Source organism: Pongo pygmaeus, chromosome 17 (assembly GCF_028885625.2).
Source record: "Pongo pygmaeus isolate AG05252 chromosome 17, NHGRI_mPonPyg2-v2.0_pri, whole genome shotgun sequence".
In the NCBI taxonomy this organism is placed as follows: domain Eukaryota; kingdom Metazoa; phylum Chordata; class Mammalia; order Primates; family Hominidae; genus Pongo; species Pongo pygmaeus.
The window spans coordinates 1,198,744-1,225,545 of record NC_072390.2 but is presented as its reverse complement, the minus strand read 5'-3'; the positions used below and the strand labels follow the sequence as shown (position 1 = coordinate 1,225,545).

At 40.1% G+C, this 26,802-nt stretch overlaps 2 pseudogenes; both read right to left on the bottom strand.

Moving 5' to 3' along the window:
- Positions 1–6,323: 6,323 nt before the first annotated feature.
- Positions 6,324–8,001, bottom strand: LOC129026158 (C-terminal-binding protein 2-like; annotated as a pseudogene).
- A 3,765-nt stretch (positions 8,002–11,766) lies between these two features.
- Positions 11,767–12,340, bottom strand: LOC129026154 (keratin, type I cytoskeletal 18-like; annotated as a pseudogene).
- Positions 12,341–26,802: the final 14,462 nt, after the last annotated feature.

Genomic DNA, 26,802 nt, shown 5'->3' with positions numbered 1-26,802 from the left:
AGTTGATTTTATTTTGGGTTTTACGCATGTATTATAATTTTGGATGTTATAATTTCCAACTCTGCCTGTACACTTCAAGTCAATGTGGATTTTTAAAAATATTTTAATAGTACAAACTATTCACAGATTCAACTTCTTAATGTTAAAAGCAACGGCAGCTCCTGGTTTAAAAAGGGGACAGTGGAAGCATCAGGCCATTTTATTTAAAATCGCATTAGATATTTCAGATGGATGATAGTTGAGATCATTAAATCCCATTTCTGCTTCCAAGATTTCCACAAAATAGCACATTCAATCCTCAGTCTTAAGCAATCATGACAGAGATTCCAAATTGGCTCTCAATGTCAAGGTAAACCCATTTCTGCTTCTAAGATTTCCACAAAATAGCACATTAAATCCTCAATCCTAAGCAATCACGACAGAGATTCCAAATTGGCTCTCGATGTCAAGGTAAACCCATTTCTGCTTCTAAGATTTCCACAAAATAGCACATTAAATCCTCAGTCCTAAGCAATCACGACAGAGATTCCAAATTGGCTCTCAATGTCAAGGTAAAACCATTTCTGCTTCTAAGATTTCCACAAAATAGCACATTAAATCCTCAGTCCTAAGCAATCACGACAGAGATTCCAAATTGGCTCTCAATGTCAAGGTAAACAGCGCACTTTCTTCTCTTGCAATACGTAAAAGGTACATAGTTTGATACACAAGGGAGCATAGCAGTCAGACTCTTACAAGATAGTGCTGTAGAAATAACTTCCATGTTTCCATCTGCCATGTGTATCCTCACCCTTGTCTCCCATGCAGTAACACTATCAGTATCCTCACCTGTCCTTTCTACTTTCTTTGAAAGAGGATGCTGATTTCAGCTAATACATGACAGAGGCATTTCAAATCAGAAAGGAGTTTCTTGAGATATATGTGATTTTAGTTTTAAGTAGAATTTCCTGAAGAGTTTTAGTTACAATACCATGTTCAAGAGGATGGTGGTGAAACTCATAGTAAACATTTGGCAAAACATAGGTTATGGGGTAGCCATCTCCTAGAAACACTTCATTGGGGTTTATATATGAAATGTGAAATATCGTAGGTTTAATCCTGGCACAGAACCAAAAGTGAGTGCATTGCACTTGAACAGCTGACCAATCCCCAGCACAGGTCCATATCAAGAAACGGAGAAGAAAGAATCCATTTAAACCCAGAAACGTCTCCATTTGCCCAAATTGAAAACCAAATTTCACTTAGGAAACTAATGTTGGGTTTAGTTAAAATATAAATCGGTAATACGTTTTCAAAATTAAATTATATATGTGTTTGTTTGTCTGTATAAATATGTCCCCAACTTTGCTCATGGCCTATCTTCCATACTTTTTGGCTGATTTTCAGTGGTTAGCTTATCTTGTGTGGATGAATAGTCAATGAAATAGTCTTAATTTTACAAAGTGTTTATTTATAAATCTATACTTCCTTTGTGTGAGAGAAAATCTTTTGTGAACAAAATTTAACTTTTGGAAAGCTTTATAACTCCATATTTTTTCTTTTAAAAATTGTGATTGTGGTAGAAACACATAAAGTAAAATTTACCATCTTTATTCTTTTTAAGTATATATTTGGTTAGTGTTAAGTACATTCACATAGTTATGCAAAAGATCTGTAGTATTTCTATGTCTTGCAAAACTAAAATTAAATGTCTTTTAAGACAACTGCTCATTTCACCATCTCTTCAGTCCTTGACAAACACCATTCTAACTTTTTTTTCCTATGAGTTTTTCTACTTAGGATACCTGGTTATGAATGGAATCATAGACTGTCACTTTGTTCCTGTCTTATATCAGTTAACATGATATTCTGAAGAATTATCACATAATATGACTTTTTAAAGACTGAATAATATTCCACTTTGTGTATGTGCCACTTGTTATTAATCTGTTCATTGGTCAAGGGACATCTGGGTTGTTTCTGCCTTTTGGCTTGTGTTAGTAATGCTGCAATAAATTTGGGTGTGCAAATATCCCTCCCAGATCATGTGTTGTATATTTTAAATACACAGCCAGAATGGGGTTTGCTGGATTATATAATAATCTCATTTTAATTTTTTTGAAGAGCTTTCGTACCATTTTAAAAACAGGTTTGAGGTGATAGATTATTGTGACTTTGCTTTGCATTTTTCTAGAAGAGAGATGTGGAGTATCCTTTTAAATGCTTAGTCATTTCTATGTCTTCTTTGGAGAAAGGTCATTTCAAACATTTGCCTTTCTAAATCAAGTTATTAACATTTTTTGCTGTTGAGTTTTAGGAGTTTGTATATTTTGAAAATTAACACCGACCAAATATATGATTAGAAAGTATTTTTACTCTTTTTTCTTATATGTATGTATGTATGCACATATATAACCCTATACAAGGCAGGGTCTTGCTATGTTTTCATGGGTAGTCTCCAACTTTTGGCCTCAACAGATCATTCTGCCTTGGCCTCCTAAAGTTCTAGAATTACAGGCATGGGCCACCATGCCCAGCTTTCACCCACTTATTAGGTGACATTTGTATGCCACTAAATGTTTTATTTGATGTGTAGAATAGTTGAAGCTTAAAGTAGTCCCTTTTTTTGTCGTTGTTCTTTTCCTTGTTGCTTATGAATTTGATGTCAAACTTAAGGAAAGAGTTTTAAGACTTATATCATAAACTTTTCACCTATGTTTACTTCTAACAATTTTATTAGTTTTTATGTTAAGTATTGAATCCATTAAAAAAACTTTTCTTTTTATAGATGATACAAAGGAAGCATCCAACTTTATTTTTTTCTCTGTAAATATTCAATTTTGAAAATTCTTTGTTAAAGATATCCTTATTTTTGTATTGTGTAGTCATGGAAATCTTATGGAAGATTATTTTATCATGTATGCAAGGGTTTATTTCTGGGATTTCTATTCTGTTTCATCATCTATGTATCTGTTTTTGTGGCAATACCATATTGTTTTTGTTTTTGTAGCTTTGTATCATGATTTTAAATCAGAAAATGTAATAACTCTTTGTCCTTTTTAAAGGGTGTTTGGCTAGTCACACTTCCTAAACAACTTTTAGAATTATACTCAAATATTCTGCAAAAAAACCATACCATTGGGATTTTGACAAAAATTACATTACATTTTTATATCATGATGAGTAGTACTGAAAAAATTCTTTTTTTTTTTTTTTTTTTTTGGAGATGGAGTTTTAGTGAGTCACTCAGGCTGAAGGGCAGGGGTGTGAGCTGTGTTCACTGCAGGCTCCGCATCCCAGGTTCAAGCAATTCTCCAGTGTCAGCCACCAGAGTACCTGGGATTACAGTCATGCACCATCACGTCTAGCTAACTTTTGTATTTTTAGTAGACATAGGGTTTTGCCATATTCACCAGGCTAGTCTCAAACTTCTGATCTCAAGTGATCCACCCACTTTGGCCTCCCAAAGTCCTGGGATTACAGGCATGAGCCACGCGCCGGCTGTGACATCTTAACAATATTAAATCACCTGACACTTGAGCAAGACTACATGAAAGATTTTGCTTAATTTCCTCCTATTTACGTATTTGCCACATTTTCTTGCTTTTGAATTCTAGTTTCATTTACATTGTATGACTTCAGTTTTCTTAAATTTAGTAAGACATGTATCCTAACAGAATATACCATGTGTGATTGAGAATATTGCAGATTCTGCTCCTTTCAATTGGAGAGTTCTGTAAATGCTGGTTAGGTCTATAACGTTCAGGTTTGGCTTTCTTACTGTTATTACATCTGACTATTCTAGTCATTATTGAAAGTGGAGTCTTGAAGTCCACCATTGTTGTGTTGCTATATGTTTCTTGCTTGACTTCTGTCAATATTTGTTTTACATATTTGAAAGACGAGAATCAGTTGAACCTGGGAGGAAGAGGTTGAAGTGAGCTGATCACGAGATCGTGCTACTGCCCTCCAGCACGGGGACAGAAACTGTGTCTCCAAAAAAAAAAAAAAAAGAAAGAAAGATATCAGTGCTACTTATAGTAATATAAAATTTTAATGTAATTTTTGTCAAAATCCCAATGGTATATTTTTGCAGATTTTTCAATTTATATATATATGATTTATAAATTATTGTTATAGATTCCTCGAAAATTAATCCATTTCACCATTACTTAATACCAATCTGTCTCGGCCGGGCGCAGTGGCTCACGCCTGTAGTCCCAGCACTTTGGGAGGCCGAGGCGGGTGAATCTTGATGTCCAGAGATCGAGACCATCCTGGCCAACAAGGTGAAACCCCATCCCTACTAAAAAGTTCAAAAGTGAGCTGGGTGTGGTGGCGCGTGCCTGTAGTCCAGCTACTCGGGGAGCTGAGGCAGGAGAATCGCTTGAATCACGGAGGCGGAGGTTGTAGTGAGCCGAGATCGTGCCACTGCACTCCAGCCTGGTGACAGAATGAGACTCTGTCTCCAAAAACAAAAACAAAAACAAAAATATAATACCAATCTGTCTCTTGTTCACATTTTTGATTTAAAATATATTTTCTTTAATATAATTATGACCATGGCCCTCCAAATGTAGCTACTCTTTGCATAAAATATATTTTCTTTATACTGTTACTTTCAACTTATTTGAGTCCTTAGAGCTGAACTGACTCTTGTAGAGAACACATTGCTGGATCTTCTTTGTTCTTAATCCATTAAATTATTTATTAATTTTCTTTAAGGTATTTAACTTTTTATATTTGAAGTAATTACTGCAGTTAATGAAGTTACTTTATTATTTGTAATTGTCTTCTGTGTTTCTTGTAGATGTATTATTTATCATTTTTTCTCTTACTGCTTTATTTTTGTTTGTTGATTTTGTAGTGACATGATTCAATTTCTTTCTCATTTGTTTTTGCTTACATTCTACAGGTTTTTCTGGTAATCATCTTGAGAAATAAAGACTTCATAAATCATCTTAATGTTATGACAGTATATAACAACTATATTTCAACTGAATGCAAAGTTGTACCTCTTCATACCCCCACTGTGTTATTAACATCAGATATTATCTTTTCTTATTGTCTATGAACACATATTTATGGAGATTTTTGCTTCATTTTTTAAATTCCATAGCAATATTTTGAAAGTTTTGTGCACCATCATTATGACAGTAGTGATTTCTTTACCTGTTTATATATTTACCTTTAATGGAGTGTTTTCTATTTTCAAGTGCTTTTATGATGCTGTGCAGCATCATTTCATTTTTGGATGTGATGGAGTTTCTTTAACCTTTCCTTTAGGACTGTTCTAGTGGTTAGTAACAGACTCAACTTTTATTTATTTTGGAAAGGCTTAGTTTTTTTATTTCTGAAGTGATATTATTCCAGTTTAAGTTTTTTGTTTGGAAGTATTACTTCTTGTTTAATTACCTTGTCATCTGGGGATTTCTCAGCTACTTTTTAAAAATAATCTATTACTTTTCTACTATATTGTTTTTCTAAGACTCCTTTTATAAATACAATGGTCCACTTGATGGTGTGCAGTAGGTCCCATATTTTTTTCTCCATTCTATTTAAAAAATTTGTTTTCATCACTCAATATTTATAACTACAATGTCATCAACTCTGTAATTTTTCTGCTTTATTACCCTCCCTTTGTGACTGTTGATTAAATTTTTAATATAGTTTTTATGTTCTTCAGATTCACGATTGTTGTTGGTTTTTAAAAATCTTTTTATTGATATCTCATTTTCTTTATGTATCACTTCTAATATTCTTTTCTTGTCTATGTTCTGTTTTTGTTCATTAAGCAGTTTCTTCTAATTACATTTTATTGAAAACTGCACTGAATGCTAAATGTCTATCTTTACAATAAACAACTACAGTAACGGTAACTCGCACTACACTAAAACAAAACGTACTTCTGATACCCATCATTTTTCTGTTTGGGACTATTTAAAAATTTTTCTTTTGTTACAAAAGTGGGAATGTGCCTAATCAAAGGACCAAAATAGGCCATGTATTTAAACAAAAAGACAATGATTCACAAAAGACTATGAATAGAACATGTAACTAGTTCATGCAAATCTAATAGAATTTGTTAAAATCAGTCACATCCAATACATCTGAAGTATTCTTGTATAAAACACAACGTGAAGAAAAGAAGACTTTATTAGTGTTTAAGAAAGTGGGTTTGTTCATAGATCATCTGGCAAGTTACCATTAAAAGTGTTTCCTGTGACATAAGGAAATGCAATATTATTTTTCTTGAACCCTTTTAGTGCAAGACTTTCCACTCAATAAAATAGCAGAGGATCTGAAACTGAGAAAATATACTTGATTACAAAGAGCTTGTGAAACTTAATACTTTTTTTTGTTTTTGCATTATCGGAGGCTTTTACTGAACTTACAACCAATTTGCCCCCTCAGTATGCAGTTTACATGTGAGGGATGCTTCTCTGTACAGGAGCCGGTACTGTCTTCAATCCTATGCGTACGGATGTCTAACACAGGCAAACAGTTTACTCCACATTTTGTAGTAATAAAATCTTCCTATTATCAAAAAGCGGTAACCAGTCCCTGTAGACTGAAGGGACTCAAGTCACAGGATGGGGATTTCCTTCTCATGGTTTTTATTTTGATGTCTGAAGTCTTGATGCAGCATTCTGAGCAGGGTGTTCTGGACCTGTTGTGCCCAAGGGACTGATAAAGGAAAAAGGTCTATTTATTCTTTGTGATTTGACGCACAGATGAAAAACCTAACACACAATAACGGAAGTTGGTCGTTAATAAATCACACCCTAGTCTTTCAGAGCTTCCGTAAGCAGACGACATCTTCAGTTTTCTAGCTCTTGTAGTTTTAACACTGCAATATCAATGATACATATGTCCAGAATCAGCTAAAAAGAGCGTCACATTCTTTTTCTCTTAGTTTATCTATTTTTCACTGTCTCTTGTTCCCGAGTGTATCTGAATGATTACCTTCCGGCATTATCTGTTATTTCTCGTTGGCGTGCTTTCGATTGTCTCCGTGTTTGAGGGCTAGTTGGGTGGCTGTAGCAGGCAGTTTGAGGAGTGCAGATGAGATTGGGCGCATCTTTCAAGGGACCCTGAGCAAAGCTAAAGGGGTGCGACTCATTCACGTCGAAGGCTGCCCCTCGTATCCTGCCCTCCTTGAGGGCCTGTGCTGAGGCTTTCTCATCCACCAGGCCACCACGGGCTGTGTTCACAAGGAATGCTCCCTGCCTCATCTGCTTTATGGTGAAGTCATTGATGAGGTGGTGTTTATGTTCGTTGAGACTGCAGTGCAAGGAGACGCAGTCGCTCTGATACAGCAAATTCTGCATGGTGTAGACCCTCTGCACGCCCAGGGACTGCGCGATCCCATCCTGCAAGTAGGGGTAATAAAATATGAAGCTGAATCCAAAGTCTGTGGCTGTGGCTGTGGCTGGAACTGCAAAAGCCTGCTGCGTACGACCCTAGCCGATGAGGCCCAGCGTCTTCCCACGAATGAGGGCCACTCCCGAGGCCACCTCGCAGGTCTGCTCCATGCTCTGAACTCGCTTGCCTACCCACAGTGCCTGGAACAGCCATGTGTTCCTCCGGTACATGTTGAGGATGTGGCAGATGGTGGAGTCGGCTGTATCTTCCATGGCTGCGGACGGGATGTTTCACATAGCAATTCCGAGCTCACCAGCAGCCTTGATGTACACGTTGTCATAGCCACAGCCCACCTGCACGATCACTCTCAAAGCCTTGAAATTTGCCAGATCCTCCCTGTTGAGGTGATGGTGTGGTACGTCATGGCCCCCACGGCTCCGTTTAGAACTTTCTCGTCGATCTCCTGCGTGGACTGCATCACAGAAGGCCACGGTGGCCAGGTCCTTCCGCATGGGCATGTCCACAGTGCAGTCATGGCCGACCAGCAATGCCGCCAGTGAGTGGGGGCTTAGGGGGTCTTTCATGGTCTGGCGGCGAATCCTTCACTATTCTGTCCAGTCGCTGTCTCTTGACTTAGCGCTTATCCACAAGGGCCATTCTTTACAGAACTTTGCAACTCTCAGATCAAAAGGCAAAGCAGTCCTCTAAGACCTTAGGGGAACTCGCAGGAGTCTGTGTGCATGATGCCACTAAGAACCCAATATAAATTTGTCCACAAGCTCTATAGTTCACACGATGGGCTGTCCTTCTTTTTAAGAGAATATAGCTTCATTGGTTCAAAACCATTTAAGGTGATGAAACCCATTTGCTTGCAACTCAGCCACCACCGATCAGTCAATCAACGAATCTCACCACAACCCCAGGTCTGGAGCTCCTGGAGTCCGCGACTGCTGGGGGTGGAGGCGGCTTCGGCCTGGTGCAGCCAGGTCCTTGCTCCTGCTCTGAGCCTTGGGCGTGGGTTGGGGGTCCACCGGGTGTCCCACATGGTGTCGAGTCTCCTCCCTTGCAGGGGCCCTGCGGACCGGAGGAGTGTCCATGTCATTAAGGAGCTTTGATAATTATTTTGATTTTTTAAATTATATAATGCGAAAACAACAACAACAACAAAGAGTAAACCTACAAATTTTGACCTTTAAAAGTCAACAAAGATTTTTAAAAGTCAATATTTGTAGGTTTATTTTATTTCTTCAATTGGAACATGTTTTCATCCTTTTCTGTATGCCCTGCAACCTTTTGATGAGATTCAGAAATTTATAAAACAACTGTGTAATGTAGTATGTACTAACGTTCTTACTACAAGATAATACAACAATCAGTGAGGCTGTACATCCTGGTGTTTCATTAACAGGTCTTCAATGTGTCTTCTCTGGCTTTGTGTGTGTATTTTTAAGGTAAAGATATTTTTCCCATTGTTTTCCAGACACTGTAGCCCTTTGCTTCCGCAGTTGATTGCAGTGTTTGTTTCTCTGAGGCTATGATAAGCATGCAACTTCTCTTCTCACCAGTCATAAATTGTCATTCTCATTACTCTGCCATTTCCTTTAGCACTCCCTGTTGGGGGAGACAGAATCTAGCCATCAGCAGTAGCCCAAAAAGCCAAACCTTTGAACATATGTTCCACTGTTCTCTTTCTATACTGAGGAAGATACTAAAAGTTGGACGTTTTCTCTTGAGCCCAATTGCTGTTCTGGGAAAGAAGAAGGGATGTGGTTAATATAAGCCAGACCTGGTTGCCTTGTACAGCAAGCTTTTCCAACCCGCCTTGTTTTGTTTTTGTTATGGCTCTGTTTTGTTTTAGGTTTTTAGCAGCCTGCAGCAACGGTTTTTAGGTTCCGTCTCTAGTGATAAGCGGCAAAGGGGGATGAGGAAAGGGCCTTACTGGCTTAACCAGAAACAGAAACTAAGAACTCATGGCTGTAGTCTCCCTTGGATGCCCCATTCTACAGTAAAGGAAATACCTTTGGAATGTAAAAAGAGAGAGAATAATAGGCATCATCCCAATAGGCAAGAATGAACAAATAACAAAGATGAGAGGTGCAAAGGCCAAGGAGAAAACCTTAAAAATGTGGTGTTGGAAGTTCTGCTTCAAAGAAATTGGTTCTGGAAAATTCTAGATTTACTTCTTTTGCTGCCACAGAGGGAAATTTCCTACCCTATGCTTATTATGGTCTTAAATCTTCTAAGGCTTCTCCTGCTCCTCCACTAACATTCCAGAGCATTCACAGTGAGAGCCAAAGTTCTCCTCTTCTTTCTGTTATTCCCTTGAAGGCCTTGTGGTCTCAGTGCTTTTCTATTGTTTTGGGATCTGGGGAAACCTGTACATTTTGCGAGACTTCTATGTTAAGCTGTTTTGTAAAAATCTGTGCCTCATGTCAGAAGTTTGTGAGAGTAAAAGTGCAGACGTTGGGGTTTGGTTCACATATTTCAGAAACACTTAGGACAAATGTTTCTGCTTCATAATTTTCAGTCCTATGATTTCAAATGTGATCCTGCCAAAAAAACCGGAAAAAGAATTTATCAGAGCTCAAAGCACTTAAGTACATATGATAAAGTTGAATCTTCTATTTCACTTTATTCTTTTTTTCATCTCTGGTAATGTAGGTCAAAAAGTTTTCTTTTCCTTAGTAGAAACCAACTTAGAAATGTAAACTCTCTATGGCAAACATCTCACGTGTGAAATAGTTTATTGTATCTACTCATCTCAAAGAATTTTTAAAGACGTTAATGCCAAAGAAAAACTTAGAAACTTGCCAGGAATAGAACAAATTCTTAATTGTTACATTATTTCTTTATGAGTTATTTTATTAATTAATCTTATATAAAGCTTACTGGGACTGTGATCTGTACGTTTTCCCTGCCTTGTTTTTATGTATGTTAAATCAGCCTATAATTTTAGCTTCAGGGGTTTCGGAATAGCACACTTGAATTTATGTGTTGTATAAAAAGTTAATTTGATAGTATGCACATCACATTAAGAAAAGATTTAGTTTGTGTCTAAGTTCACGGCATAGAAAAATTTATCATTAGTGTTTCCATTTACTTTCCTCATCATTTATCTGAATGATAGTATAATTTATTTCTAATTGCTTATTATATTGTAGTGTTCCACAGCATAGTTTACAATATTCATGTTGTTCCCGTATTTAAAAATGTAAGTCTTTTCTTTGTTTTTAAAAAAATAAATTATAGGCCAGTGCGGTGTCTCATGCTTGTAATCCCAGCACTTTAAGAGATTGAGATGGGTGGATCACGAGGTCAGGAGTTCAAGACCAGCCTGGCCAACATGGTGAAATCCCTTCTCTACTAAAAATACAAAAAATATAGCCAGCCAGGCGCGGTGGCTCAAGCCTGTAATTCCAGCACGTTGGGAGGCCGAGGCGGGTGGATCAGGAGGTCTGAAGATCAAGACCTTCCTGGCTAACACAGTGAAACCCCATCTCTACTAAAAATACAAAAAAATTATCCGGGCGTGGTGGTGGGCACCTGTAGTCCTAGGTACTCGGGAGGCTGAGGCAGGAGAATGGCGTGAACCCGGGAGGTGGAGGTTGCAGTGAGCCGAAGTCTCGCCACTACACTCCAGCCTGGGTGACAGAGCGAGACTCCGTCTCAAAAAATTAAATAAAAAAATAAATTATAGCCTTTCCATTTGTATAAAAAGAGGAGTAATATATTAAGAACATAATAAAAAGTTTCTCTAGTATCGTTGAAATCTTTATTAAAATTTTCTTCTAAATGCTCTTTATGGGAGATTATAATGTATAATTGTGCAATTTTGTTACTCTAACCATATGCTAATAATTCAAAATCTGCTCTTTACGGTGCCCAGTTATTGTTGAACATGCTAGTTATCTAGAAAGGGTCTTCTTCAGTTGTATGATTTGTTTATTCGGTATTTCACAAGTTAATGTTTATTTAATTTTATTTTGTAATATTTTATATTCTTTTATTTCCTTGTTAGAAAGGCTGCCTTACGTCATTTAATTGAGTTTTTAGATTCTGCCTATATATTATAATTTTGTATGATTATATTCAACTGTGTACAGTTTCAAGGAGTGTAGAAAATAAGTCAAATATGAATCAACTATGTCTGTTGCTGATATAATTCTCTGTTCATTTGCCTGCATAAACATTACTCATACTTTATGACTTGTGTATTTGTTTTATTACTTGGTGGTCAATTATTTTTTTAATCCTCTCTTGGTTAGTAGTTGTGGAAATTGTCCTAATTTACACTTCTATGTATTAATGAATCTATATTACTTTTGTGTGAAGAAAACACTTCTGTGATTTGAAGGTAATTTTTTTGACCTCTGAACTTTTTACTGGCCTCCTGCTCCCCAAAGGGACATTGCTTCTGCTGGCTCAGCACCACAAAACGTCTGTGTTGTTGGTCTCAGACACCACTTTGCCGTCCACTATCCGGCGAGGGCTTTTCTTTTGGATGGCTTGAAGGTATTTACTGCTGTCCAGAGCATCAAGGAGATTCAAGTCCTCCCCATCTTCTAGCAGGCAGCAGTAGGTAGCAATCTCAGCCTCCAGCTCGACCTTGATGTTCCACAGGTACTCGTGCTCTTGGGCCTGGTGTCCCTCTTCCCGTGTTTGGGCCAGCTCTGACTCCAGGTGCAGCAGGATCGTGTTGAGCTGCTCCATCTGCATCTACCTCCCTCAGGCTGCTCTCCAAGCTGGCCTTCAGATATGTCACTGAGTCCAGGTCTATATCCAAGGACTGGACTGTAGATCTCAGCTCCCTGAGCATCCTCTCAGCAGCTCTGATCTCAGCGGACTGCTTGTTGACTACTGTGATGCTCTCCTCAGTCTGCTGGTACCAGTACTTGTCCAGCTCCTCTCAGTTGTTCTCAGCCATCTCGTCATATTGGGCCCGGATGCCTGCCATGATCTTGCCAAGGTCCTGAGACTTGGGGACATCTACCTCCATGGTCAATCAAAAGCTGGAAATCAGGGATTTTAGACCTTTAACTTCCTCCTCATGGTTCTTCATGAAGAGCAGCTCTTCCTTGAGGGCCTCCATCTCTGTCTCCAGCAGAGGCTGAGTGACACTGGTGTTATCAGTAATGTCTCTCTCCACAAACAGGAATATGGCCTGCTCTGTCTTACACTTTAAAGTCATCAGCAGCAAAAAGATCATTGTCAGTCTGCAGGATGATGCAGGCACTGTCTGCAGAATTGGCAAAGATTTTTTTATTAGTCTAGTTGTCTGTCTTTTTGCCAGTAACAAACGATTTTGATTACTGTAAATTTCTAACATGTTTTGAAATCAGGAATTGTATGCTTCCAACTCTTTTTATGTGGTCCCCTGAAATTCCGTATACTCTGGGGAGTCACATTCTCTGTTTCTGTCAAAAATAATATTAAGAATTTCATAGGAATTGTATTAAATCTGTAGCTCACTTTGGGCGTTATAAACACGTTGAAAATATTAAATTTTCTAACTCTTGAACAAAAGCATGTTGAAGACTAAATTGTTTAATTTTCAGGTATTTGTGAATTTTATGAATTTTTTTCTGTTATTGATTTCTAGTTTTCATCCATTTTGGTGAGAAATTATAGTCTGTCACTTTAATTTTTATTATAATTTAAGTTCTAGGGTACATGTGCAGAACGTACAGGTTTGTTACTTAGGTATACATGTGCCATGTTGGTTTGCTGCACCCATCAACTCATCATTTACATTAAGTGTTTCTCCTAATTCTATCCCTTTCATAGCACCCCACCCCCAAACAGGCACTAACATTTGATGTTCCCTGCCCTGTGTCCATGTGTTCTCATTGTTCAACTCCCACCTATGAGTGAAAACATGCAGTGTTTGTTTTTCTGGCCTTGTGATAATTTTCTGAGAATGATGGTTTCCAGCTTCATCCATGTCCCTGCTAATGACATGAACTCATCCTTTTATAAGGCTGCATAGTATTCCATGGTGTATATGTGCCACAATTTCTTAATCCAGTCTATCATTGATGGACATTTGAGTTGGTTCCAAGGCTTTGCTATTGTGAACAGTGCTACAATAAACATACTTGTGCATGTGTCTTCATAGTAGCATGATTTATAATCCTTTGGATGTATACCCAGTAATGGGATTGCTGGGTCAAATGGTATTTCTGGTTGTAGATACTTGAGGAATTGCCACACTGTCTTCCACAGTGGTTGAACTAATTTACACTCCTACCCACTGTGTAAAAGCATTTTTATTTTTCCACACCCTCTCCAGCATCTGTTGTTTCCTTTTCCTGACATTTTAATGATCCTCATTCTAACTGGCCTAAGATGGTATCTCATTGTGATTTTCATTTTCATTTCTCTCATTACCAGTGACGATGAGCAATTTTTCATGTCTGCTGGTAACATAAATGTCTTCTTTTGAGAGATGTCTGTTCTTATCCTTTGCCCACTTTTTGATGGGATTGCTCATTTTTTTCTTGTAAATTTGTTTAAGTTCTTTGTAGATTCTGGATGTGAGTCCTTTGTCAGATGGGTAGATTGCAAAATTTTTCTCCCATTCTCTAGGTTGCCTGTTCACTCTCATGATAGTTTCGTTTGCTGTGTAGAAGCTTTTAAGTTTAATTAGATTTCATTTGTCTATCTTGGCTTTTGTTGTCATTGTTTTTGGTGTTTTAGTCATGAAGTCTTTGCCCATGCCTAAGTCCTGAATGGTATTGCCTAGGTTTTCTTTTAGGGTTTTATGGTTCTAGGTCTTACATTTAAGTCTTTAATCCATCTTGAGTCAATTTTTGTATAGGGTGTAAAGAAGAAATCCCACTTCAGTTTTCTGCATATGGCTCACCATTTTTTCCAGCAACATTTATTACATACGGAATCCTTTCCCCATTGCCTGTTTTTGTCACATTTGTCAAAGATCCAATCATTGTAGATGTGTGGTGGTATTTCTGAGGTCTCTGTTTTTTTTCCATTGGTCTATATATCTGTTTTTTGTACCAGTACCATGCTGTTTTGGTTACTATAGACCTGTAGTATAGATTGAAGTCAGGTAGCATGATACCTCCAGCTTTTCTCTTTTTGCTTAAGATTTTCTTGCCTATGCAGACTGTTTTTTAGTTCCATATGAAATTCATAGTAGTTTTTTCCAATTGTGTGAAGAAAGTCAGTGGTAGCTTTATGGGGATAGCATTGAATCTATAAGTTATCTTGGGCTGTATGGCCATTTTCATGATATTGATTCTTCCTTTCCAGGAGCATGGAATTTTCTTCCATTTGTTTGTGTCTGCTTTTATTTCATCGAGCAGTGGTTTGTTGTTCTCCTTGAAGAGATCCTTCACAACCCTTGTAAGTTGGATTCTTAGGTATTTTATTCTCTTTGTAGCAATTGTTCAGTGGGAGTTCACTGATGATTCGGCTCTCTGTTTGTCTGTTATTGGTGTATAGAAATACTTGTGATTTTTGCACATTATTTTGTATCCTGAGACTTTGCTGAATTTGTTTATCAGCTTAAAGAGATTTTGGGCTGAGACAATGGGGTTTTCTAAATATACAATCATGTCATCTGCACACAGAGACAATTTGGCTTCCTCTTTTTCCTAATCGAATATCCTTTGTTTGTTTCTCTTGCCTGATGGCCCTGGCCAGAATTTCCAATACTATGTTGAGTGGGAGTGGTGAGAGAGGGCATCGTTGTCTTGTGCTGGTTGTCAAAGTGAATGGTGCAGGTTATGCCCATTCTGCATGATATTGGCTGTGGGTTTGTCATAAATAGCTCTTATTATTTTCAGATATGCTCCATCAATACCTAGTTTATTTACAGTTTTTATCATGAAAGGCTGTTGAGTTTTGTTGAAGGCCTTTTCTGCATCTATTGAGGTAGTCATGAGATTTTTGTCGTTGGTTCTGTTTATATGCTGAATTATGTTTATTGATTTGTGTATGTTGAACCAGCCTTGCATCCCAGGGATGAAGCTGACTTGATCGTGGTGGATAAGCTTTTTGATGTGCTGCTGGATTTGGTTTGCCAGCATTTTATTGAAGATGTTTGCATCGATGTTCATCAGAGATATTGTTTTTTTGTTGTGCCTCTGTCAGGCTTTGGTATCAGGATGATGCTGGCCTCATAAAATGAGTTAGGGAAGAGTCCCTCTTTTTCTATTCATGCGAATAATTTCAGAAGGGATGGTACCAGCTCCTCTTTGTACCTCTGGTAGAATTCGGTTGTGAATTCGTCTGGTCCTGGACTTTTTTTGTTTGGTAAGCTATTAATTATTGCCTCAATTTCAGAACCTGCTATTCGTCTATTCAGAGATTCAACTTCTTCCTCGTTTAGTCTTGGGGGTGTGTATGTTTCCAGGAATTTATCAATTTCTTCTACGTTTTCCAGTTTATTTCCGTAGAGGTGTTTATAGTATTCTCTGATGGTAGTTTGTATTTCTGCGGGTTTGATGTTGATATCCCCTTTGCCATTTTTTATTGGGTCTATTTGATTCTTCTCTCTTTTCTTCTTTATTAGTCTTACTAGCGGTCTATTTTGTTACTCTTTTCAAAAAACCAGCTCCTGGGTTGATTGATTCTTTGAAGGGTTTTCTGTAACATTCCATTTTTTTTTAATTCTGTTACAATTTTTTTTTTGCCTAATGTTTATTTTTAGGACGATATTTTATGAGCTTTTGACAAGACTTTGAGTTTTGTTGTTGTGTAGAGTGGTCTTTATGCATGTGTTACATATCTAACTGCTTTACAGTATTTTCATGTCCTCTGTTTTCTTTTTAATATTCTATATGGCTTTATTATTAATTACAGAACTGGTGTATTAAAATATTGTTCTCAGTACTTTGCAGTTTTTTGTTTATGTTCTGAGAAAATATTATTGATTTATTTTAAAATCCTCATGTGAGGTGCATATATAGTGTGTGTGTATACATAATTAGATAAATACACACAATTATATAAATGTATATAATTGTCCTAGGTTTCCAGTGAATAAACACTTTCATTATTTTGTCCTTGTTTTCTTTGACAGTTTTAACTTAGAGTATATTTTATAAACTAAGACAGTTATTTAAAAAGTATTTTGCATAATGTAATTGTGACTTTGTCTTCATTTGATTACGATTTGCATAAAATTGTTTTGATGTATCTTGCCACTTTCAGTCTGTTTTTGTTACTATATATTATGATGGTTCATATCTGTCGCCCAAGCAGTTTAGGAGATTGAGATGGGAGGTTCACTTGAGCCCAGAAGTTTGAGACCAGCCTGGGAAACAAAGCAATACCCTCTCTCTAAAATAAATAAATCAATCAACAAATTGAGTCTCCTGTAGACAGATGTAGTTAGATTTTATTTTATTTTTTATCTCTGTACTCAATTTACAACTTTTGGTTGAGAAGTTTAGTTTGTGAGTAGCTACATAATTTCCTGCATTTGAAGGAATTACTTTTGACACTTTGTGGAGTAAAAGTTAGACATTTAATCTGAACTCAATTGAACATGGACTCAAAGAATTGTCACCAAGTCCCAGAACAGGGTGTGTGAGCACCGTGAAGCCTTCAGCCAGCTCTGTTTCAGATAAATCTCTATTTCAATTTATTCCTATATATTAGTTATTGAAAAACAATAGAAAATTAAAAAAAAGTTGACCTTTTTGTGTTCCTTGATCCCAGTCGTGAAGGGCCCTCCTGACTGGACTTTATGCCAAATAAGTCGTTACAAAAAGAGCTAGGGTTCCAGACTGCGCCGAAGCTTCATGAGATGCCTCCTCACCTGTGCACGGACGAGTGGCCAATCAGGAGCCCAGGCTGTTGCTTCCCAGTCTGGTGGCGAATCCTCCATAGTCTGGTGGGTGTAAATATATATATATCTCTTTCCCCTTCTCCCCGTCCCATTGCAACTTACTTATATATTTGCTTATTGTATCTGCATTGCCATTTAAGTGGGATAAAGTTTGTTTACCCCTAAAGCTATTGTGTGTTTGTGTGTGTGTTTTCTTCTCCCCTTGCGTGTTTCCCGCACAGTACATTTTTGGCGTCACGAACAGGATTCAAAAGCGAAAGGGAGCAATTTTTTTGGCAGCAGGAACCAGACAGGGAGCTCAGGAACTTCCTGTGTATTCGGATGGAAACTCCTCCCGTTCTTCCTCTTGGCCATTGACTGGTCCAAGGGACCTGGCCTTTGTGAAGTTTGGGAATCTATATTAGTGCATTTTGAATCATTCGCTGTGCGTGAGCTGCTGCAGGGAATCCCAGTTGGTAATTGGGATGCTGAGGGAATTTCCCAGCATTGATGGTGCTTGCTTACTGCTTATAAGTTAAAGTGTGAATATAGGGACTTGTTGCTACAAGAGAAATGTAAGCTGGAAAAGGAAATTTTTAATGTGACTTCCAGACTGGTCCTGGCCCCATGCCAGGCCTATGTCTTGACTGATCAGGCTCAAGGCTGTCAGCCTATTGCTGAAAAAGCAGCTGTCTGAGTGGCCCAGTCAGGGTAAAACTGAAGAACTAGTCAGTTTTCAGGGCTTGGAGAGGGTAAAATCCCAAATCCTATCTCAAGAATGGGAAGTTAACTCTAGTAAAATTCAATGGACTGCACAAACTGTAAAATTCCATGACATCCTATGGAATGCAGGGAAACATTCCATTTTACCAAAGCCTAAGGCTAAAATACTAGAATTTGCAGCTCTACCACTGAAAAGGAGGTCCAAAATTTTATTGGCTTGTTTGGATTCTGGAGACATCATATTCCCCACTTGGGTAATATATTACAACCTCTGCATGCATTCACTAGGAAACACTATGAATTTCACTGGAGAGAGAAAGACCGCCTGGCTTCTCAACAAGCCAAACAAGCACAGCAACTGGCCCTGGATCTATGGCCTTACAGGATGGGTCAACAGAACTGCAAGTAACTGTCCTAGATCAACATGCTAATTGGATCCTTAGGTACAAACAAGATGGGAAGAAGATACCTTTGGAGTTTTAGACCCAGAAGCTTCCAGAGGCTGGCAAAGCTTATACTCTCTTTGAGAAGCAGCTGTTGGCCTGCTACTGGGCTTTACAGGAAACAGAACACCTTTGTTTTAATCATGATGTTTTTTTGAGGCCACAAATTCCTATTATGACTTGGGTCATGAGCTCCCTCAAACCTCACTGGATAGGGTACACTCAAGAAAGTAAATAGAAATGGTACACACAAGACCAGGCTAAGTCGGAACCAAAACGGATATCATTTTTAAATGAGGATGTGCAAAACTTGCTAGCTCAGCAAACCACTGAGCAAGTCCTGCAGATAGGGAAGGAAACCTGCCCTGTCCAATGGGGCAAATCTTTTAAAGAACTAAGCCCAGAGGATCAGAAACACACTTGGTTACTGATGGTTCCACAAAATACATTGATGGGACTCGATGCTGGGAGGCTGTAGCTTATAATCCTGTTAAAAACATAAGCATTTCTGATGAAGTGAGGGGTGTGAGCAGCCAGCTGGCTGAACTAGAAGCCATCCTCCGAGCTATTCAGGGGGAGGCCAGAGGGATTTGTTGCTTGTATACCGACTGTTAGTCAGCAGAAAATGGTCTTACTACCTAGTTGCCTGAATGGCAGTGAAACAAATGGTGAATTACGAATAAAGAGTGTTGGAGAAAACAACACTAGGAAGATACCTGTATCCTGATGCACACTACTATTATTGTTGTTTTTCATATTGATGCTCATGCATCTCTGCTTTCTCTTGACAGACTAAACAGCAGGCAGATCAACAGGCCAAAATTTCCAGCATACATGCAAACTTGAATGTGGGTGAATGTATTACAGCATGTTCAAGCCTGGCAAAGAGACACATTATAATTTATGGTGGTATAATTGATAATGATTATCGGGAAGAGTTAAAGTTCACTTTACACAATATCAGTCCAGAATTTTTTGTTACAAGACTGCAGATTTGGGTTGCTCAATTGTCATGGTACCTCATACCTTGTTAACAATTAACCACTGAGGAAATCTCTGCCCCAACAGAGGCTACATACGGAACTGGGAAATTCAGATCCACTGGTATAGGTAGCTTAAATCCTGGAGCCAAAATCTGGGTACAGCCTCCATCAGATCCCTCCCCTAAGGCTGGTGACATTGTAGATATGGGAGCAGAAAATAATGGAGTAGTACAATTTCCAAAAAATGAAAAACAATATCATGTTCCCCCTCATTTTTGTTGTTACAGAGAATAACCTGTCTGCTAGTAATCGGTACCTGGGTCATCATGTCTGAGGCCGAGTATGAGTTCATCAGGTGGGCAACAACCACTGCAACAGAAGCCAGCTGCAGTCAATGCTGGCTATGCATCAAATTGCCAGAGGCCACAGGAAATGGACTACCTTGGAGAATTGTCCTTGCCAATATTTCTGAATGGCTCTGTCACTACCAATGGGGCCAAAACAACAACACTTGCAATCCAACCTGGACTTCTTTTGCCACTTTAATAACATCTTAATACACTACAATTATAGTATAACCATTGTTGTCCCCTGGGGTGCCCTCTGGGTATGCAGACCCTATGAGTGGCTGCACCTGCCCCCATATTGGATGGGGAGATTCACATGGGTGTGCCATTAATTCCATTCACCATCCGGGATAATATTCTCCTCCCCAGTAATCTAGATGCTTACAAAGATAGCTGGTTATGAACGTGCCAGACTCCCTGGGGGTGGAGCCTATCACAGTATTCTCGCTTGCCCCGTTACAATCCTGCTTCAGCATCAAATTCAAATCTGAAGTGTACATGTAGAAAAGCTCCTAAGATAGCAGCACTGCACTTCTGTTGTTAGCAGAAGCATTTGCTCAGCTGCGTACTGTTGTGTTGCAAAATCGAATGACATTAGTATGCTTACAGCAGCCCAAGGAGGACTTCGAACCTTGCTGCATACAGAATGTTTTGTGTGTATCCCTGACGATTCTCACAGTATTACTCTCCTTGCCCAAGACATGCAAGAACAATTAAAACAGGTAGAATCTAACCATCGGGACCCCATCATGGACTGGCTGTCAAACTGACATTGGCGTTGGCCATGGTGGGTGTGGTTTCTATTAATTGTGCCTTTAATTCTCCTCTGCTTTATCTGTAATCTATACCAGTTGTGCCTTCCCCGTATATCTGTAAAAATATTTTCCTATGATTCAGTGTCAGATAGAGCCTGAATGGGAAGGAAAAGTTAAATATTAAATCTGAACTCAATGAACATGGACAGAAACAATGATCACTCAGTCCTGAAACAGGTTGTGTGAATCCCTTGTGGAATTCATGCAGCACTGTTTCTGAGAAATAGTTATTGCAAAACAACAGACAATCTCAAAAACAAGTTGACCTTTTCGTTTTCCTTGAGTCCAGTCATGAAGCGCCCTTGTGAGTGGGCCTCATGTCGAACAAATCCTTACAAAAAAAGCTAGGGTCCCACACTGTGCTGAAGCTTAATGAGACCTCTCCTTGTCTGCGCATGGATGGGTGGCTGACTCTGGAGCCCAGGATGATAATTTTCTATAGGCAAAGCCGAGGGAACAGAGGAGAGTCACATCAAATAGTGGATGAGTCAAGAGACATGTCACAGTGGCTCCTGTATGCAGGGCCCAGCAAGGAAACTCACATCGTTTTAGTGCTGAGCCCAGCAATATGTTACAATGTTTTCTGAGCCCAGCAATATGTTACAATGTCTTCTGAGGGAAGAACCAAAGCAAAAAACTAATGTCACTTTGGTGTTAAGCCCAGTGATATGTCACAATTTCCATTGCAGGAAGAACCTAGGCAGAAGAGAATAGTTACATCAGCTAGCTGTTGCCCCTATTTATATGTCATAACCCCCACTTGAGCAGGAATCAGTCAGCAGAAGCAAGTCGCATCACCTGAGTGATGGGTGCAGAGATATGACACAATGTCCCCTGTAAGCAGAACCCAGGCGGGAGAGCTGCATAACCTGGGTGTTGGACCCAGCAATATAGCATATTTGGTAGGGCCCTGGCAGAAAAATTATAAAACATGGGTGCAGCACCAAGTATATGTTATAATGTCCCCTGCGAGCAGCACCAAGGCAGGAGAGGAGACTCACATCACTTGGTTGCTAGGACAAGTGATCTGTTACAATCTTCTTAGTAGGCAGGGTGCAGGCACTTTTTCTAGGTGATGAATGCAGAGAGATGTCACAAGGCCCCCTGTGAACAGGGCTCAGGCAGCAGTCATCAATTCCCTAGGTATTATGCCCAGCAGTATGTCACAACATCCGAAATATGCAGGGCCCAGGCAAAAGAGGAGAGTCACATCATGTGGGTGCTTGTCCCAGTGATTTGTCACAATCTCTCTGTTTGAGAGGACCCGGGCAGAAGAGGAGGGTCATAGGTGCTGGGTTCAATAATGTCACAATTTTATCTACGGGCTGGGCTAGGCAGAAGAGTCAAGTCACTCAGGAGCTGGGCCGAGATATATTTCACAGTTACACCTCCAGGAAAGTCCAGGGTTGAGACTGACAATCCTGCACATGTCCCATATCTAGGTGTGAGAGCAAACACATTCTGTATGTTGGATCTAAGTGCACAAGTCACAGTCTCACTGGTGCACTGGATCTGTGCATGGCAGCTTCAGTCTTTCCCAAGGACTGTGGCCCCTTAATGGAGTCACAGCCTCACATGTTCACTGAATGTTGGTTTTAGAGTCACTAACTCAAACATGGATCCTATCCACTTATGAGAGTCAGTTCTTCAACTTTCAACTGCCTCCCGGTGTGAGATTTGGAACCTCAACAGTGGGCTGTGTTCATGTGAAAATATGACAATTTTTACTCTTGGCTCACTGAGCATGTGAGTTTCACAATCTTACCTTTGCTCTGGGCCCTGTCAGGACACTTTCTTCACCACATGAAGCCTCTATAGAGTATGCGTGAATGTAACAATCCTCTGTGAAACCTTAAGCAGGCACAGACCCCTCCTTGTACTTTAGCTTTAAGCCCTGGTATGACAGTCAACATCTTTCTAATTGGCAGGGTCCAAATAAGAATTCTTAACTGCCTATGAGCTGTGTTTAAAAATAAGTCACCATCACACCTGTGGCTGAGTGTTCACATATGAAAGTGACAATCCCAATTGTGGACTGTGTCTGCATGTATAATTCAGGACCTCAAGAGTGGGCTCTCTCCACGTGTGATAGAGACCATCCTGAATATTGGTGGAGTGTGCATCTGAGAAGCATAATCTCACCAGTGTGCTGAGCCCTGTGGTGACAATTTCTCTACCATAGTTTACACAATATGCATGGCAGTGGTACTCCTCCGTGTGACATATCACTGGGTCTTGCACACAGGTAATGTGAGTCTCCTCTCCTGCCTTGGAATGCTCACAGGAGTCATTGGGACATACCACTGAACCTGATATTCAGGTTATGTGACTGTCTTTCCTGAGCAGGGCATGGTGGCATATCCCTGCACCAGTCACCAGATGATGTGACTCCATCATCTGACTAGTCTCTGCCTACAGGGTGAATTGTGACTTATCACCAGGCGCAGCATTTAGCTAATGTGACTCTTCCCTTTTTTCAGGTTTTGCCCACGGGGGAGATTGTGACTTATCGATGGGTAAAACACCAAAATGATTTTCCTCTTTTGTCTTGGCTCTGCCCTCAGAAGGCATTGGGACATATTGCTGAACGAACACCAATGTAACGTGAGTGTCCTACTGAACCCTGTCCACAGGGAGCATAGTGACATATCTCTGAGCCCATGAACTATTTGATCTGGCTTCATTCTCTTACCTGGGCTTTGACCATGAGAAAGACCATGACGTATTTCTTGGTCCATTGCTTAGGTGATGTGATTCTCCTCTCCAGCCTGAGATATGCCCACAGGAGAAACACTGACATCTCTGGGCCTAGCCCACAGGTGATATGACACTTATCCCTGGTTTCTGCGCAAGGGAGTCATTGTGACGTATCTCTGAGACCATTATTAGAATGATGTGACTCTCCTGATCTTACTGGGACCTGTCCACAGTGGGGATGATGACATATTTCTTAGGCCAGCACATATGTGATGTGACTCCCTTCTCATGCCTGTGCCTTGCCCCCTGGGGTAATTGTGACATATAGCTGGGCCCCTCTCCTAGGTTAGGCAACATATCCCTGTGGTAACACTCTTTGTACCATTTAAGGGCTTTATATAATATAAGAGAGAGGGGTACTCCTCTAAGAACTTCATACAAAGGGAAGACTTAGGACCTACCGGTTTTCCAAAGCCTCACTATGAAAAACAGCTTTTCTCTTAGTGGCAGGTTTGAGGTATGAGAGTCATTACACATGTGAGCTGTCCAAGATATATGTTTCAATCTCTCCTGTGGGTAGGGCGTGAGCGGAAGTGTCACATCACCTGGATGCTTGGCCAGAGATCTGTCAATATCTTCCCTGATGGCAGGGACCAGGTAGGAGAGTCACATACCTAAGGCTGGGCCGGGGATATGTAACAACCTTTTCTGAGGTCAGAGGCTAGGAGAGGAGTCCCATCACTTGTGTGCTCACCGGGGATATGTTACAACAATCCCCTCCTGAAATCAGAGTATATGCAGCAGAGTCAAATCACGTGAATATTGGGCTCAGTGCTATGTCACCACACTCCCTGTGGGCAAGCCCATGGCAGGAGAGACACATCACCTGATTCCTGATTACTAGGCCCAGTGATATGTCAGAATCTTTCCTGTGGGCAAGCTGCAGGCAGAAAGGAGAATCACATCATCTGGTGTTGGAAGCAGAAATATGCTACAAGGCTTACTGTGGACAGCGTTCGGGCAGCAGCCTCTAATCTCCTAGGTGTTAAGTTTAGTGATATGTTACAATGCTCCCTGTGGACAGAGTTCGGGCAGGAACTTCTAATCTCCTAGGTGTTAAGTTCAGTGATATGTTACAATGCTCCCTGTGTGCAGAGTTCGGGCAGGAGCCCCCAATCTCCTAGGGGTTAAGTTCAGTGATATGTTACAATGCTCCCTGTAGGCAGAGTTCAGGCAGGAGCCCCCAATCTCCTAGGGGTTAAGTTCAGTGATATGTTACAATGCTCCCTGTGGGCAGCACCAAGGCAAGAGAATAGAGTCACATCACCTACGTTCTAGGTCCAATGATATGTCCCAATTTTATCTGTGAGCTGGGCTTAAACAGAAGAGTCTAATCACTCAGGTGCTGGACAAATGTGTATGTTTGTCACAAAGACACCTGCAGGAAGGTCCAGATATGGGATTAATCCTGCACATATTCTGGTTTTAGGCATGCGAGTGAACACGTTCTGTATGTTTGATCTAAGTACACAAGTCACTGTCTCAATAATGGGCTAAATTTGTGCATGGCAGCCCCATTTTCTGTTGCAGACTTTGTCTCCTAATTGAAATCACAACTTCCCAGGTGTGCTGACTCATGATCTGAGAGTCATCAACACACCTGTGACTCTCACCTATGAAAGTCAATTTTTCAACTTGTGAAACTGCCTTTGGGTGTGGGATTCAGAGCCTCAAAAGTGAAACATGATCATGTGAAAGAACGACAATCTTTAATGTTGGCTGGGTGTGCATCCCAATGTCATTACATTACTGTGTGCTGAGCCCTATTAGGACTTTCTGTGATGCACCTGAGGGTTTTATATGGTATGCATGACAGTCTCAATTCTTTGAGATTTTCATGCTGGTGTGGACCCATGATCAAACCTGTGGCCTTAAGACTACATATGAGTCAACATCTTTACAATTGGCGGGGTCCAGATAAGAGAATCATCAACTTTCTATGCTCTGGGTTAATAACGAAGTTCCCATTCCAACTCTGGACAGATGATTACATATGAGAGTCGCAATTCCAACTATAAACTGCATTCATGTGTGAAATTCAGGACCTCAGCAGTGGGTTCTGTTTATATGTGAGAGTGAAAATCATAATGGTCAGGAGGGTGCAGGGTGCGCATATGAGAAACAAATTTCACCTGTGTGCTGGGCCCTGTGATGAGACTCTGTACCACCTGAGGGCTTTCTGTAATATGTGAGAGAGTGGACGATCTTAGCGAGGAGACCCAGGGTTTTTTTTCATTTCCCTAAGTGTAGCTAGGAGAAGCAGTGTCTCTCCTATTGGCTGGTTTGACATATGAAAGTCATCATTGCACCTGTGTGTTGTGTTCCAAGATATATGTCACAATTACACCTGCATATAGGAAGAGAGCAGGAGAGTAAAATCAGTTGGTCGCTGGGCCAGGGATATGTCGCTTCCCTGAGAACAGGGACCAGGCAACAGTCACATTACCTAAATGCTCAGGTATGGGTATGTTGCAATCCACTCCTCAAATTAGGACCCAAGCAGCAGAGTCACATCACCTGCGTGCTGGATCTAGTAATATGTCACAATCCTCTCTGTGGTCAGGATGCAGGCAGAAGAGTCACATCTTCTTGGCGATGAATGCAGAAATATGTCACAAGTTTCACTGTGTGTAAGGTAGAGGAATAAACCTTTTATTCCCTAAGTGTTGGGCCCAGTGATATGTCACAATACCCAAAATATGCAAACCCAGGCAAAAGAGAACAGTCACATCACCTCGGTGGTAGGGTCAGTGATATGTCACAATCCCCTCTTTTGGAAGGGCCCAGATAAGAGTAGAGAGTCACATCACCTAGGCAATTAATAGAAAGGTATGTCATAATACCCCTGTTGGCAAGACCTACACATAAGAGTCACATCACCTATGTGTTCAACCCAGATATATGTTACCCTACACAATGTATGCAGGGCCCCGGCAAGAGAAAAGGCCACATCACCTCGGTTTTGGGCCCAGCAATATATCACAATTTCCCCTAAGAGGTGGTAACAGACAAGGAGAGTCACATCACCTAGGTCAGAGGAGCAGAGCTATATGGTAATGCCCTGGGTGTGTGGGCCCAAAAATAGTGGAGAGTTACGTCGCCTGAAGACTATACCCAGCTATAACTCACAATGACCACTGTGGGCAGCACCCAAGCATGAAAAGAGAGTACCATCATGTAGGTCCTGTGCCAGGCTGTATTTCACAATCTCCACTATGGATAGGTTTCAGGGAGAAGAGGAGCATTACATCATCTAGTTGATGAGTCTAGAGATATGTCAAAATGACCCCTCTGGAGAGACCAAGATGCAGAATCACATGATCTGTGCGCTGGGCCGAGCAATAAGTCACTCTCCCTTCTGTAAACATGGCCAAGGCAGAAGACGAGGGTCACATCTTTAAGGTGATGAACGCAGAAATATTTCACAAGGCTCCCTGTAGGCAAGACCCAGGCAAGAGATTCCCTTCCCTTGGTTGCTGAGACCAGGAATATATCATAATGTGGGGCTCAAGCAAAAAACAAAAGAAACATCACCTATTTTCTGGGCTCAGAATTATGTCACACTCTCTACTGTGGGCAAAGGCTTTGTTAAACAAG